The sequence below is a fragment of the Lycorma delicatula genome, chromosome 10 (assembly GCF_047948215.1).
Source record: "Lycorma delicatula isolate Av1 chromosome 10, ASM4794821v1, whole genome shotgun sequence".
Classification (NCBI taxonomy): domain Eukaryota; kingdom Metazoa; phylum Arthropoda; class Insecta; order Hemiptera; family Fulgoridae; genus Lycorma; species Lycorma delicatula.
The window spans coordinates 89,746,727-89,764,836 of NC_134464.1; the positions used below are offsets into that span (position 1 = coordinate 89,746,727).

General features: G+C 31.4%; 1 protein-coding gene across 1 annotated transcript in view; it reads left to right on the top strand.

Annotated features, from left to right (window-relative positions):
• Positions 1–1,460: 1,460 nt before the first annotated feature.
• The window catches only part of unc-5, a 789,148-nt gene continuing 772,498 nt past the window's right edge, over positions 1,461–18,110 (top strand). The window contains exon 1 of the mRNA XM_075377583.1: positions 1,461–1,514. The gene's annotated coding sequence lies outside the window, so the exon portion shown is untranslated. The remainder of the gene's footprint in view (positions 1,515–18,110) is intronic.

Here is an 18,110-nt window from a genome sequence, read left to right on the forward strand (position 1 = left end):
TGGAAATGGATGAAAAATATTGTATACAAAACCAAGTGTACGTTCTCGTGTGAAATTAATTGTCCGCATTATGGAGGCGGCTGAGCTACTGAAAGACAGCCCTAATGAACTCTTATTAGTTCTTCAGAGCTGTCCTTCAGTTGTACTGTAACAAAAGCAGTACAGAAACGTGCCAAGAACTATGTTGAAAATGGCGGGCTCATTTTTGAACATTTATTACAAACTGGTATGTTTAATGCAGTTTTGTCTAGTGTACTGTTTCTAAGTAAAATTCGAATTTTTCTAACTTTTCTTTGGTTTATTCAACTTCTCTTATACCATTTTGTTCAGAATTAAATTTTCTACAAGTTCTCTTTAAAAGTTTTACGATTTTATTACCCATTTAACTAAGTTATACGTCAAACATAAAAAGAAAACATGGTCCCAATTTATTGGTTTTCACCCCAGATTTCTTAGAAATTACTGTTGATATGGTTCTGGGATCTATTTTATACGGTTTTTCAGGCTAAAACATAAGAAATAACTAATTATACTCCATAATTAACGTAATAAAAATTTCAGTACGACCTCATTTCACCGGCGTAGCTGAAATCAGAGCGAAATCTTTCACTAGCCGTAACTCGCAAACGAAGCATTGTAGGACATGTTTATATGAACTTTTTCCATTATTTTCACGAGGAGACTAGGTTACGAAAGTTCCTGGAGAACTTCGTGTTACACCTGTGTTATATACTGAGCAGATAATAAATATCCATAAAAATGAGTAAATGTTTCATTTTCAAAAATACATGAAAGTAATATTGTTACAGAACTGTTCTACTGTAAAGCAAAAACAATTTATTTTCGTACATTTACTTAATGCTTAACACTATTTTTAATTAAAGGAAAGGTAGATTCATATAGCATTTTAAATGCTATGATTTTATTTTTAAGACGTTATTAATTTTCTACGTTGATAAATCTTGAGGTAATCTTTCTTTTTATTTTAGTTTTCTTGGTCTTTGTTATTGTTAATACAATTGTGATATTACCTTAACTATTAATGCGTTTTGTAATTTATATGGACTTTTATGTATGGTGATACGTGTCATGCCATATTGTATGTGTGACTTCTTTTACCAATGTCAAGGATATTATACACTACATCTTATTTTATCATACATTAAATAACATTACACATTAACTATGTTAAATCGACTGAATATTAACAGATTTATTAGATTTTGACCTTCCAAAAAAAAAATTGTTACTTACATATTATTAATTAGATTTCATTTTTTAAATTTTTAAAGAAAATTTCCTAATAGGTCAAGATTTCCCGAAAAATGATCGGAAAAAAGATTCTTGCTAAGGAAATTGGTTTTAAAAAAATTCTACTGGTTATTTTCGCTTTCTTTTTGTTTAACACATTTCTATTCTGTTAAATACATATTTATATTATTTTGTTGTTGCTTGTTCTAGGTACGTTTGTGAAAAGTGAAACTGTCATTTAAACATGTGAATTTCTTTTACCTGTAAGTAGCTGATATATACTTGGCTTTTTTTTCATTTTAATGTTATAGTTTGTTTATTTGTGTAGTTTAAAGATCCAGTTTATTTCTAATCTCTTCTTTTATTTAAACGTTACAAAAATGAATGTTATTATATCATTTACCTAGAATTCAACTTTATGTAATAGCGTTGATGTGATTAGCGATCATATTTTACTACCACAGGCTTTCTTTTTTTTTTATTTATAGTTATTTAATCATAACAGCAACGGATAACGTGAAATTCATGTACCTTATACTACGTTAAAAGATTATCGATCAGATTAGTTACGATTAATTTTGTAACTGTAAATCGAACGATCGGGAAAAATAGATAGAAAATGGGGAGTGCTGAGATATTAACTTCATCGTTAACGAAAGTAACCGAAGTTTAACGAACGTAGTTCATACTAATCTCCAATCAACCTCCATGTAAAAGGAATAAGCTTGATTCTATCTTCGGTTTTCCATTATTAAATGATTTTTTATCTTTTTACCCATTAAATTGAGTATACGTTTAATGTTGTGTTTAATGTGATTTTTCTTTGTCGAATTGGTACCGAGAGGTAGTGTTCGAATGTGTATCAAAAGTTGACTACTCCTCGGTATTCTTTCCTAACCTTCTTTCTGCTGTTTGATTCTACTCCATATATCATGATCTATGTATGTATTGAGCTATAGATACGAATACATTTATTACATGAACAATGGACGCACTATCTACCTGTTCCTTATTAAGAAAATAATACTTAATATATGGAAACTTCAGAAATATTATACCATTCGATCATTCATGTAATTAACTAAAGAACGTATCAACTAATTTTGAAACTGATTTTTAACAGTGGACAATATTCTCAATAATGTTTTTAATTGCTTACGATAATTCTAGAACTTTTTATGGTTGAACGGTAAATTTAATTTGTAGTTTTTTGTGAGTAAAATAAAAGAGCTGGTATATATATATACATTAATTTCATGTATTTGAATCGCTCGGCGTATAGAAGGAGTTGTAAAGTACGTAAAGGATTAAGATAATTATTTTTGTGAGATGATTGGAATAAATAGTTATTTTTTTATTTAATTTACAGCGACGGTTTTATTTTGGGTTATATAGGAAAACGTTTTGAAAAATAAGTTTAACTGTTAAAAAGTATTTTTGGCATCAATTTTTTCGAGAAAATTTACTTTTTTAATATTTTCATCTAGTTTTCTTTTTTCATTGTAAATTTAACTTAGTTAATTTATTATTGAGCAAAAAGAAGTCTTCAATTTAAACTTACCGTGATTTTATGACCGTTCTAAAAATGTTTAGCTGCTCTTTGAGACTGTTATACTGAATAAATGAGTAGAAACTTCATCTAAGATAATCGTATTACGTTTTCTTTGTGTTAGAAATATGCAAACCCATTTCTTTAAAATTAAATTACTTTTTATATTTTTTATTAAATTATTTATCCATTAAAAGAGATAAATTCACATCGTGGTTATTCGCATCAATTTATCAATACTTTAGAATCACGACTTTAGTTGCATTAGTATTCTTAACTTACATGATGTTCTTTATTACAACGTTACAGTAATTCAACCGTGATTCAACTAGACGGTAGAGTCCTTAAAATTCATAATTATCTCTTTTTAACTGAAGGAGTGAAAGGCGTTTATTGTTATTATTATGTAACGTATAACGTAATATTTCATATAATAACATAATTTTAGTCGTTAGATCTTATATTAGAATATTAAGGAGGGGTTATTAAATGAGAATCTATTTTTACTTTTTCTAAATTTTTTTTCTTGTCCGTGGTAATTGGTGTTCATGGTTTAGTTTCATTATTCGTACGGATGTTAAAAGAAAAAGAAAAAAAGAAAAATGTGTACTCGGAGAACGGTTAAGAAGATTTAACTACTGATAAAGTGTTCTTCAGTTGGTCTCTCTGATGGAAGATACGTGCGTGCTACACTGTTTGGACATTGAGGATTTGTGCCACCAACCGGTAGACTTGTTCTATCGGCCTCTGTCTACAATAGATTAGGATGAATAATCAGTAAACCGGTTTTTATATCCTTTATTTTTTACTTTTAAAGTGCATCGTATGCATGATTAGTAATGTTATATTAGAATAGATAATTATTTCGTAGATTATCAGATTATAGTATTCTTTCTGTTAAATGAGTAAAATGAGTTTTAGTGATTGTAATAATAATAATTTATTTTTTACTGTCGTTTTTCACAGCATTCGATGTTAACTGCTCTCCAAAAACAATCTTTTTCTGTTTTAACCTGCACTAAAAATCTGGCTGAACAGTTTATAGTTGAGTTGATAAAACCACATCAAACCCATTTCTTGTAGAAAAATAAATGTTTGCTGGTATCATATATTTAACCTGTTAAAAACGAAATTGTTAAACATTAATTGTTTTTCTCATATCGTTAAAAATTGCTCGATGTTTTCATCGATTTTAATTTAAATAGATCAATTTCTCTATTGTATTGGCAACAATTATAATACGGTATGTTTCAAAATAAAAATTGGGGTTTTAAAGCTAAGTAATATTTCTCAAGTTTCACGTATATTTATTAATAATACATGTAATGAAAGACCAACTCAAATTGGTTTAGCTGTGCGCAAGCTCATAAACTGATTCGTGTACCTTAGAATTGAAATCGATAGTAGTGAAGATTGCAACCACCCCTCAACAGAAAGCGTTTTGTGTTTTGCAGTTTTCAAAGTGTGAATCTGTAATTACGGTTCAACATGCGTTCCTTTGTGAATCGCTGAGTGAAAATAACATTCGTAGATGGTATAAATAATTCGAAAACGCTGGTTATATTGTAAAGGGAAGAGTTGAGTGCGTCCGAAGACAATGTCGAACGTGTAAAAGTTTTTTGTGCGTAGTCCTAGAAAATCGTAGGCTATGTAACAACGTTGGCTCTTTACTCAACTGCAACCGCAGAACTTAATTTGGCAACAAGATGCCGCTTCCTCACCGGCATACGCACGCAATTGTTTAAATTAAATTCTCCCCGACCGCTGGATTGGTCGCCGGGACCACAGATGACAGGGCATGTTTGCTGTGACCTTCACGTTCGCACGATCTGAACTCGTGTGATTTTTTTTCTTTGGAAGTTTATAAAGAACGTGCCACTGTTACCAGCTGACCTACCCGTCTTGAAATGCAGGATTGAAGCATCTGTCTTATCGATTAGTCCAACTTGCTGTTTAAAGTACGGGATGAATTCTCCTATCGGCTGGATGAGTGCCATGTGACGAATCGTGCTCACATTGAATACTATCAGGAAACAATGTTTCAGTTGTTTTTACATTTCATGTATAATTGATTAATGTAAGTAAAACTTAATCAATATTATATAACTTTGAAACCTTTATGTTCATTTAGAAACGCACAGTATATGTCATTAAATATATATTATCAGCAAAGTATAGGTCGTCGACTGTTTGTAGTTGCCCGTTTTCTCAGCATATCATCGAAAATATATAAGGATACAGAAACAAAATTACATCAAATATGTATTAAAAGTTATATCAAATCCTCAATCAACTTTCCTGGGATGTAACTCATTAAAGGCGCATTTTTTATATGTTTTTATTTCCTTGTACGAAGTAAAAGAAGTATTGTAATCGCGAAAAATTTCGGTTTTCAAATTTTAACGGAAATATCAATTTTTTCCATCCTTCAATCCATTTTAACTATTTTCGGTGTGACGTATGTACGTACGTATCTCTCATTACTCAAAAACGATTAGCCATAGAATATTGAATTTTTTTATTTAGGATGGTGTAACGTGTAGTTGTATACCTCCTATTTTGATTGCAATCGATTTGACTAAAAATGTCCAAAAAGCCCTTTCTTAACTGCAGTAATAAGTATTTATTGAGAGCTTTTCAACGATATATCTTAAGTGTTACTTATTTTCATTGGTTCCAGAGTTATAGCCAAATAATATTTTTTTAATTAATGAAACATTTGGATCTTAGAGGAAGGCACATCGGTTCGAATCCGATTTCATTTCCTTTTTTTTAATTTAAATATATTTATTAATAATTATTAACCTCTGATTGTAAAAAAAAAATTACAATAAATAATAATTCATAAATAACAAAAAAAAAGAAAAAATAACAGATTAATGAAATCAAATTTGATGTACTTTTCAGTTTAAAAAACATGTGTACATTTAATTTAAAAGGCTTACAAGGAAGTCGTTTTGTGTCCCCCTCCTCCTTTTTTTTTTATTAGTTTTTTAATCTTGTTTAACGTTGTATATATATATATATCCAATAAAACTTCTCTTTATAGCCGGTTTACATTAAATAAATTATATGATGTTTTGTCAACTTACATATATATTCTGTGACTTATTATTATAGCTTCATATTATGAATACCGATGCAAAATCGAAGTAAAACATAATTCATTAGCCGGCTGGAAAGACCTGGGGAGCGAATCCAAGCGTACGTTAACATTAGTCTTGAGTTATACTGTGGCTGAATATTGTGCAGCTGTATAGTTTAATAAAACTCCTGTACTAGTAAGTTGGATATTTAATTAAATAATACCATGAGGACAATTACTGGTACAGTCTCCTCTACCACAATTAGATGCCTCCCAGTACCGGCTTACATATCTCCACCACATCTTAGAATGCCCTAGTATTACTGTGGAAAACAATTATTAATGCACCGGCCCCAATCAACATGATCATCGGTGGATCAGTTAATCAGCGCCTGAAATCTCTGAAACCTGCATGGGAACTGGTCCAAAAGTTATAGAGGAGGACTGCATCAAACAACAACGGTAAATCTCGTGGTACGACAACTTTGGCTACCGCTGGTTAGAAGCAGTGCATACAAAATTTTTTTGGTCTGCCAGAGCAGTTGCGGTATAGACTTAATCGCATAAAAACCGGGTGGGGTAGATGTACTTACCTTAAGAACAATTGGGACATCACATCCACGGCTGGGTGTGAATGTGGTGAGTCATTCTAAACTGTTGGACATCTAGTTAAGTAAGTACATCATGCTACGTCACCTGCTTGAAAACTGGAGTTTAATTTTAGCTACATTGACGTTTGTACTTAAAACTGTATAAATTTATATATTAATTTGCCGGCTAGTTTTAATATCTTGAATACAGCACATCTACGAGTACGTACCATGTTTACAATGTTTTTTGTTATTTTGGTTGGGTTGAGGTCACTAAATGTGTTGTGAATGAGAATATACAAACCTTTCCTAAATCAACGGCTCACCTTGTTCCAAAAATGAAGGAACAAAGTAGTATATATTGAGATTATCAAATTCTAAATTGAACACAGAGCTCCTTGGATATCACATTTTTAAATAATTTATTTTATTATATACACTTATAAACAACCTGTAAATAAAAATGCTAGATCTAATATCTATGTAAATTGTAACCGTAGAAATTTTGATATGATTTTGAACCAGTTTCTTTTATCTCGTATTTTATAATAAAACATATATAAATATTTAAAAAATATGTTTGTTTCATTTTTATTAAAATATTCTAGCTATATAAAATATAAAATAGGATAGAAAAATGGTAAGACGTGTTTTTATTTTGAATATATTCTCTACTAAAAATTTCTATTGCTTATATATGATGTATCAGAACTTATTTCGAAAAAAAAAATGTTTATCTGATAGAAAACGACGTGTATTAAAATAATCAAGCGAAAGAAATGACTTTGTAACTTGATCATTTGACATTTATAAATGTTAAGTTACCTTAATTTAGTTGAAGTTGATCTGTATGATCTGCTTTGTGGGCGGACAATCTTTTCTTTTCCTTTTTAACCTTCTCCTACTTTTACTTCTTTGTCTTCATTTTCTCTTTCTTTATCACCTTTTGGTCACTTATTTCGTGTGTATGTTCTCTTTGTATATATCTAGTTTACATTTTTTTTTCTTTAATTTTTAACCCGTTAAAGCTATAAAGTGTTCTAGCATTTTTTGATTTGGTGTGTGTGTCACAGTATTTTTCTTTTTCTCAGATACTAATAATGAATAATAAATAACCTACGAATTGGAAACACAGTACGGTCTCGTGTTTAAATTATATAATAAATATAATATTATTCCGTGTGTCTGCAATTCACGCCCACATTTCGTCTGACACCTACAACCGAAGTCAACGGATTTTACATTATTGATGTAACTTAAGATAAGTTTCGTATCATATATGTATTTATAAAATAAATAAATACAGTACTCCATTAAAACAAATGTAAATCGTGTTTATAGTTTTAACATATTAAAATTTGTTTTGTAACAAGTTTATGTCTCTTTTAACAGATTCGTTTTGTAAATGTTTTTTATTAGATGTTTTAAAATAATAAAATGTCTAAATTTGTTGTGTATCAGTCTGTAACGTAACAAATTTATTTGAAAATTTAAATTTTTGGCAGCAGAGTGCAGTGGGAGATCTCACACCTAAAACTATATATATATATTTATGTTCTTTCCGTTCGTTTGCTTTTGCATTTGACTTTATTTCTGTTTAAACTTGAACATATTTAATACATATCCTACCTTCTCAGTTATCCGATTGTTCTTCTTTGGAACTACAGCCCAATGTGAGCCTTAGTCTCCGTCAATTCTCTCCAACATTCCTATCCGTGCAATTTCCATTTAATCCGCCATACCCGTTCTTCCAAGAACATCATACATATTCGGGAGGTCACTCCTTAAACTGCCATGCCTTTTATTTTATTCCTAATGTTTCCGCCTTCCATAATTCGGATTCGACTCCGAATTCCGCAGTCTATTTCACTTTTTGTTTATTGGCGGTACGTAACGAGAAATGTTTTACTTGATGTGGTGTTGGCCCGGCGCAAAACCCTTAACCTCTCCCGGATTATTTTTATACGGGTACTCTTCCCCTATCTTTTGGTGAACCAAACTTCCAACATTTTTTGTTCTGTCCCGAGATTTTTATTTCCCCAGTACTATATTTAGCGGGCATTCCCATTCTGGCACTGTGGAGGCGCCCTATCGGAGATCAGGAACTTCAGACGGGAGTTATCTATTTACATACTCAATTAATTCAGTACAGTTTGTATCCTTTATAAAATTTTGGTTTTCAGATTTCAACGGAAATATCCATTTTGACCATCTCTGAATCCATTTTGTTTAGTTTTGGCGTGAGCGTCTTTACATACGTATGTATCTCGCATAATTCCAAAACGATTAACCGAAAATCCAAATGTATTTATTATGATAATAAATATTAGATATTTAATATAAATTAATTAATCATCTCAAAATGCAGCATTTAAAATTTGCTACATATTCGCCATATTACGCACGAATTACAAGATTATTAAAAAGTAATAAACTATAGATGAAAAAGATATTCGTAGAAAACTGTTATTGGAAATTAGAGACTATTTATTGATGTAGATGCCAGTAATTGCCAATCTACTGGACGGATATTTGTGAAATTTTTATTTTGTTCACCCATCTGTCGTTAGTTACAAATATTTCGTTATTTAATAACTAGTGTGAGTTAAGGATTTGGCAAGTATCCTTTTATTATTATAAACTGAACACTTTCATTATCTAACCGATTAATTTTGCCTACTAGATTTTTTTGTTAAAGGTAATTTTATTATAAATGTCTCAAACAAACCTTCAGACTGATATGGACCTTCTGGTTTTTTAACACAGTATTAAGGTGTCTTAATTTTTCATTTCCCTATAAGGATTTTTATTATAAAAGTTTTTTCAGTTATTGGTTTAGACTATTATTAGTTTAATTGTTCTAGAGTTTTATTTTCTAGTCGGTCTTGTTCTATTATTTTACCAAGGTATTTGTGTCGATTTAGAAGATTGGCTCGGTTTTAAAATTAGTCTTATATTTTCTTTTTTTCAGTGGAAATTTTTAGACCTGTTTTTTAACAATTTTATTGAAGATTTGTATTTGTTTCGTCGTTCATTCCAGATCATAATTTATTACACTTTATTTGCTACGGTGTTTACTTCAGTTACTTTTTGGAAAAAAGTTTTACCTCAATATCTTCCCAACCCCATAACCTATTTTTTTTTTAATTTTTAAAAGTATTAACCTCGTTAATACGGAAGCCTCAACGTTACGTTTTCATAACTACTGGACAAACCATTTCTGTAGTATGAAAGAAATGTTCAGAAGAAAATATGAGAATTTTACAATCAGAGTTTTAGCGACTTTGATATAAATATTATACAAGTGGACGTGATGGAGATATATCTCAAAATGGGAAGTTAATTTTATGACCGTTTGCATTGTATTATTTTCTTATATACAGTACAACGGAAAACAGAAAAAGAAGTATGTAATGTTTGATGTAAAGTTAGATATTTAAAAAAAAAAAAGATTTGTTTTAGTAAATATATTTCATTTACATACTATAAAAGAGTTCTAAAAAATATGCTGAAAAGAGATTAGCTGTGTTCGAATAACAGCAAACAGCGGTAGAAATCATATTGCGCGCTACATGAATATAAAGCTTCTTGATGTTTCTAACTAACCAGCTCTGTTCACATTCAGTTAGTTGTAATGGTGCACATCCACAATATATATAAGAGCTGTTTTATTTAACTTTTTTTCTCTTTTTCGTAAAAAAAGTTGTACAAAATTTTAAAATTCTTTTTTTTTTTAAATGTAATACTGTTTATTTCGTTATTTTATTAGATTAAAATCCTCACTCAAATTATTTTTAAAAAAAAAGGTAGGAAACATGCAAATTTTTGTCCGGACTGTATTTTATTGTTATTTTTTATTCTAAAATGGAGTATGCTATCTTTTATTATGTTTTACCGTATCTTTAAATATTTTCGAAAACAGGATTGTTATTCAGTAATTTCAATCGACTTGTTAACTGATTACAAAAAACAATTATATATACTTTGAACGGTTACATTATACATTTTTGTTGTTTATTACTTCCTTGTACCGAAGTAAAGGAAGTATTTTGATCGCGAAAAATTTCGGTTTCCAGATTTCAACGGAAATATCCATTTGACTAATTTCGGCATGACATCTGTACGTATGTATGTATATACCTCGCATAACTCAAAAACGATTAGCCGTAAAATGTTGAAATGTTGGATTTAGGACTATTGTAACATCTAGTTGTGCAACTCCCCTTTTCATTGCAATCGACTGGACCAAAAGTGTCCAAAAAAGCCCAAACTCCAAAAAAATTTGGATTTTGGACTTTTAACTTAACTACAGTTATAAGCCCTCATCGAGAGCTTTTCACCTATATATATCATAAGTGGTACTTATTTTCATCGGCTCCAGAGTTATAGCCAAATAAAATTTTAATTAATGAATAATATGGATTTTACAATGGGAAGGCACATCGGTTCGAATCCGACTTAATATATTTTTTAACTTTTTTTTAATTTAAATATATTGATTTATTAATAATTATTAAAATTGAATGAAAACAAACAAAAAAAAAACAACGAAAATTATCAGTAATAATAAAATAAAATTTTATGCACGTATCATTTTATTAAAAATGTGTATACGTAATTTAATCGGGCGTACAAGGAACTCATGTAGTGTCCACATCAGATTTTTTTTGGGTCATTAAGCGTCGAGAAATGCAAAATCCATGGCCCATATTTTGACCGATTACTTTCTTCTTGCACATAGGTCTAGAGAGCTGTGATACAAAAAATATACATAGATATTTGACGAATTAAAAAAGAAAAGGTAATCTTGGAAAATTCCTGTTTATATAAAAAGATCTTTTATCATTATGTTAATGTGTGATTACTGACTTCCAGACCAAGGTCTGCATGATTTTTTTCGTTTTTGTAAAGTTGAATGAATCATTCTAATTGACGATCTTGGAAATATAGTTTTGAAGCATAATCCCAATATACATTTTGGTTTTATATTTATTTTTTTTTCTTTAGAAATGTCGTTATTATTAATATATTTTTAAAAAAAGGAGGAAATAAAGTCGGCTGTTTAACCGACTAAGTAGGTGTACTTGTTAACAATAGATTTATTTGAGTTGTAGATATGATTCATCAGATATCCGTATAATGCATGTATATATTATATTCCCCCCGCTTTTTTTCTATATCATTCATTTTTATTTAATGCGTCTAAATCAACCTATAATGATATACATTATAAATTTATATAAAGTTGAATAAAAATAGTATTGTTTGCTGCCTGTTTGCCATTTACCTAGTAGGGTGGAGTCGCAGCTAAAGACCTTACTAGGTATACTATATATATATATATATATATATATATATATATATATATATATAATGCTCACTAAAGGTCGTAAGGTTAAGAGGGTAAAGTCTTGATTTACGACTGCACAATGTCTGCGTAGTACATCCTCAAAGGACACGTAAGACCAAAAAAAAAGAAAAGGAGTTGAAATGGAAATATTTTATCGTGGCGGCGAAGTAGTGTTGATTGTGCTGTGATTCATAGCAGTCCTTTTCTTTTCTTTGTTATACTCTTATTTCCTTAAAATCTTTCTTTTTCTCGTTTTTTCTTCTTTTTATTACATTTTTTAATTAAATAATGAGGTTGTTAAATTTGGAAAGGAAGCTTTCTCAAACATTCATATATTTTATTAAAAATATCTTATATTTTAATTGTTTATGTTTCGTTTTACTTCTACATTAAAATATATACATATATTTATTAATATGGATGTCTGAATTATTTAATACAGTTTAAAAGAAATTTTAACTTCATGATATCCTAAATAATTTTTTTTTTAAATATTGATCCTCGTTAAAAAATTACATTTAATAGATTTTTTTTTGTAGTCGTCGCCTAACAAAAAATAAATTAAAATATTTTATTTATTTTTTATGTGTTTTTTATCGTTTTTAAAAGTGTTTTAATTAATCTCGCTTCGCTCGCCGCGCTCCCAATCTGCCAGGTAACAAATGCGCCCTTGACATCCGCAGAGCTTGCTTCAGTCGCCATTTCCATCTACCCAGAGGGCTCCACCTCTTGGACTCCCGTACTGTACGTTATCCTCATAATCATGAGAATAATACCGATAAATAATAATTATAGTAGTCGGGCTTTATAGAAACCTGAAAAGAAATTAAATTACAAATGATAAAATAATATTAACTTTGGTACCTAAAATACACACCTTTGACGACGAAAAATTCATAACTTATTTATTTGCCATGGTGGCAGACATATAATAATGAAGTAAAAGAATTAATCTATTTTTTCCTTATTGCATATCTTTAATTGACAACTTCATCCTCCATGGGGGGGAAGAAATAATAAATATTTTTAATATCTTAACCTTCAAGCGAGCTAGGACCTCGGTCGATGGCTTAAAACCTTCCCTGAGATAATACGAATGTATCCTGCAAATTTGAAAGTAATCGGTCGGTCGGTTCTCGCGTCATGCGATAATAAACAGATAAACTTTATATACACATCTCCGAATAACCGCGATCTGTTAGATCGAGAATGCACCTGATGCATGCAAAAGTTAGCCTTCAACCGACTAACAAATACCCGTTTTTGAATTTTGAAAATGGGACGATTGCTTGCAGAGATTATAAGAGAATTCCATTGCAGTTCTCAAAACAGCGCTTCAGGGGCACCTTTTTTTTAACCAGTTAATGATACCCTCCCAAAAGGTGCTCGCATACCTCACCACTCTACCCTTACACGCAGTCCCCACGGAAAGCCCATTATTGTTAAACAGAAATTTTATAAATTTATTTAACATTATTTTATCTAACGTAAATTTAATTATATTATTTTTGTTATATTATTCATTCGATTTTTTCGAATCATCCAGCTCGAACCTAGCTCATACAGCGATAGACTCACAGTTCGTTAAAGTTTGTGCTTCAACCAGCAAATCTTCTGTATTACTTACATTTTTTTCGAGATGAAATATGCCTATAACCTTCTCAGTTTTGCCAAAAAAAAAATATGGGTAAAGATTTGGTTGCGATTGATCGAGTAATTTTTTTGTTTATCCGAACAAAGAAAAACCCTCTTCTTCTTTATGTAACGGTACAGATTTTTATAAAAAAAAAAAATTTTATAATTTGAATATTATATTTATCTATAATATTGTATTTAAAGTATTTACATAAACTATAGTATACGGTATTTATAATTTTATTTTATTTAAAATTTAAATATATACACACACACATATATATATATATATATATATATAGAAATATTGAACTATTGTTTTCTGTCTGTCTAAGAGAATTTCTATTTCAAAGAATGAATCAAGTGCTTTTAATTTGACATAGATTTCGTGTTCAAAATTTTGTAACATTTAACGCGAGACCACAAATTTCTGTGGTAAAAATTCACGTTTTGAAATGTCATACTGTATTTCCTCGTTTCCTTCTGACAGATTCGATTTCCCTGAAGAGTTACTTTTCACAGTTTTTTTATGTAATTATTATTCGTCAGTTTGTGTTGTAGGATCTCATAATCATTAAACTGTAATTACTAATAAAATACATCACGCTAGCATTGTTCAGGCTTGGTATATAAATTGTGTTAATGTAGAGGAAAAATAAGATTTCTTGATGTTAATTCGTATGCATTGTTTTATAAAATCCAGGTTATTTTAATGTAGTCTTTTTTTCTTGACAGTAAAACACATGTTGGACTACGTAAACAATTTTAAAGTCTTATTTATAACTTTATTATAAATTCTCCCTGGATTTTAAAATGTTAATTTATTTTTTTAAGAAAATGACAACACTATCTGGAATTGTGTAAAATTATACAGCGGATTTTAAATTATTTACTTTACAGAATAATACTGTCCTTGTTAAAGCAATCATCAGCCCACAAAGTGACACAACCCCCTCTATTTTCTTTAATATTTTTGCATGTATGTACGTTATGTTACACTGAAGACCTATTTACTGTTAAATTTTATTATTTTTACTTTATATTCATTGCCACCATGGTAATATGTTAACGTATAACAACTTTATTTTTCCATGCAAGCTAAGTTCAGCTGACGTTGAACTTATAAAATATTCAAACAATACTTCAGGTCTGAATATAAATGAAAAAGAATAAATATTAAGGTCTTTTATTTATTTATCATTTATTCTTTATCCTTTTCTTCGTCTTTGTAACTTCTCCTTCCTCTTCATCTACTATTCTTTCCATCTGTGTATCTTAAACAGAAAAAGTAAAATCACCAGTTACGAATTTTTTAATTTTCAATCGCTTGACGCACCATATGTGAAATTTTATAAGTTACTACAGTAATATTAAAATTGTTCCGAACGGTTTTATTTAAAATATAAATTTGTCTATTTTTATGTAAAATTTTAATCCTTGCGTAGGTTTTAAATATTGAATACAATTTTTAAAAGCAAAAAATAGTAATAAGCTGTTACAGGTTATAGTAATTTCTTGTATTAAAATAGGAATAAAAACTTGTACGTAGTATAGTAATAGCTACATATTTTGTTAAAATTCATATAAAATACTCTACGATAAATGTATTTGTTGTTATCCATGACTTGTTTGTTTAGTAATTTACTTCAGACAGATTGTGAGACTTTTTTATTTATTTATTATACAGAGTGGTTCACGAAGAAAGTAACGTACTTTGAGGTCATGTTTTACTGATGAAAGTAAAGGAAGAAAATTCATATACAAATAGTTACTGAAACACTTCGTTAATTCGTGTAGGCTGGCGACAGATTTCGCTGTGATTTCGATACTTTCGATAAAATTAAACCAGACTGTAATTCTTGGGATCAAAATTAAGAGGATATTTAGTAATTTTATATGAAATCCGATTTGAAAAAATTTATTTTCAATGAGAATGTTTCCGGTGATTCATACTTAACTTTTTTGCAAAATAATTTTTCAGATCTATGGAAGTTATTCGTCTGTTAACAAGGATTTAGATAAGTTTCTAGCGCGATGGGACAATTCCACACTTTTCCGTCTAGCAGTTGGACAACATTTAAATGCGATTCTTTTAAACAGAAAATTGAACGTGCCGGATTTATCAATTGGCCTACAAGGTCGCCTGATTTAACACCTCCACCTTTGGGGTTGGTGTTAAATGTCTTCTGTCCGCTTTCTTGACCAGGTTTGGTGTAATTTCGGACACTTCTGAGATTTTACACAAATTACTAGACGATTTACTGCCTGATGATAGTGAAGCTGGAGAGACCGCATACCATCTGCGGCTCCGGCGAGAGGTCGCTCAGTTCAACGGGAGTGCCATGTCCTTGGAGATCACTGAGGCTGAGGTGCGTCATGCTATCTGTAGGCTTTGATAGAATAACGGCGAAGTTTCTTATTTGCTAGGTTGGAGTGAGTGTGAGAGTTGTCACACGTGTATTTAATAAATTGTTTGGAGGATACTTCCCTGTGTGTTGGAAAAAGGGGATTGTGAAATTGTTGTTTAAAGGTGGCGACAAGGATCCCGCTGTTAGTTCGTCGTATAGGCCTCTGACGTTACTAGTTATTGGCAAGGTCTTTGAAAAGGTTCTGTATCTGCATATAAATGAGAGGTTAACCTGGCAAAGATTGTTGATGGGGAATCAGTACGGGTTTTGTCCCGGAATGGGTACAGAGGACGCCATACGCTGTTTAATGAATGTGGTAAGAACCAGTGGGGCGGAATATGTCCTGCGGATTTTCCTGGACATTTCTGGAGCATTCAATAATCTAAGGTGGCCTTATGCTACTTACCAACTCTAAAAAAGAGAATGTACTGTAAGTGAATTGCAAGTTATGCAAAGTTACTTCAGTAATCGGGATCTGCTGCTCCACGAGGGCGGCCATAAGGTTGGCAAGACGCTGTCTAAGGGATGTCCACAGGGCAGCGTGTTGGGTCCATTATTGTGGGTGGTGGAGTTTGATTCTCTCCTATGGCTGAAGTTGTTCAGCGGGTGTTGCATCGTGGCTTATGCTGACGATGGGCTCCTGCTGATCGAAGGAAGCTCGCGGAGGGAGGTTGAGCTCCGAGCCACTCGGGCTTGCAAGATGCTCAAGCTGTCGGGGTCAACAACACAAGATGACGTTATCCTGGGAAAGACCACGATGATGCTCCTCAAAGGCCGTTTGGCAGTGAGTCGGCGTGTCCGTGTTTTGATGGCAGGCCAGCGTATAAAGTATGTTCAGGTTCAAAAGCACCTTGGGATGTTTCTTGATGAGAAACTGCAATTTAAGAAGCACCTTCAATATGTCGCGGAGAGGGTTTGCAATGCCTTCTTCGGTATTCGACGTGTGGTCAATCCTGATCGGGGTCTTAACTTTAAGACCGTGAGCATCCTCCTATATATAAGCGTGTGCGAGGCTATTATGCTACACGCGTTGCCTGTTTGGGCGGAGAGGCTAAAATATGAAAGTTATCGGGATATATTATTAAGAGCTTAATGCCTAATATTGTTAACGGTAATGGGTGGTTACCGTACTATTTCACGGAGGGCAAGGAGGTCTTGGTGATTGCAGGCGCGACTTGATTTCGTCTTAGAAGCAGCAACGATATGTTGCTAAGAAGTCCGGTGAGTTGACTTCGGATGAAGTTCGAGAAATTGAACAACATGGCAATGCCTTATGGCAGGCCAGATTGGACGAGACAGATGGTGGGCATTATACGCATGATCTCTCTCCGAAGTTGTTGGTTTGCGGGACGCCTCTTGGGTGCACCCTAATAAATACGTGACGCAATTTATTTCCGGCCATGGTGCTTTTAGGGACAGACTGCAGAAATTTTTGTAAAAGAAACCGCACAAAAAAGAAAAACCATTAACCGTTAGTGAATCTGGTACGGATTCTTAAGCATATACGAATATTGTGACTTTACACTTTACCGCTTAAATGAAATGTTTCTTTATCACTAAAAATTAACCTCGGTAAGAACCGTACTGTCTTCCAAATCACCTAGGAGCACATCATAGAAATCTTACCTTTTCTTGAATGGTGGATCAATCCTGAAACTCTGTTTAAAGGCAGGCTGAACTATGTATTACGGACTCTTTCTAAATTGAAGAACGCAAGAACTTTTTTTTGCATAGACGCCATGTTGTTTACTTAACCACGATTGAGCGGTAATATTGCAATCTGGCGATCGGTATTTGAAACTAACACGCGGACTTTCAAGTGGTGCTAATCTCATTTACGTGCGGTTGCACTGGTGTATAATTTTCAAATTAGGTCTTTTTTCTCTGCTGAATATGCTTACCTTTCTTACCTTCTTTATTACTTTTGACGCGTTTTTGAACCACTCCATTGTCAAAACATATTATACTAGTACTATTAAATTTCTATTAACCTTCATATAGCGTTTATGCAACGCTCCTCCCTATATTTGACGTCATGCCTTATCTGGCCTTCTTGATTATTCGTCGTTTAGTAATCTAGTTATTTTTTAATTTTATTTATCTATTTCTTGTTTTCAATTAATTGAGGTTCTTGAAAAGAACATCTGCTTGATTGTTGATTTATGATCATACATTTTTTATTATTACTTTTTAATTTAAAGATTTCTAGATTTTCTAAAATGTTTATTCTTCTTCCTTTCAC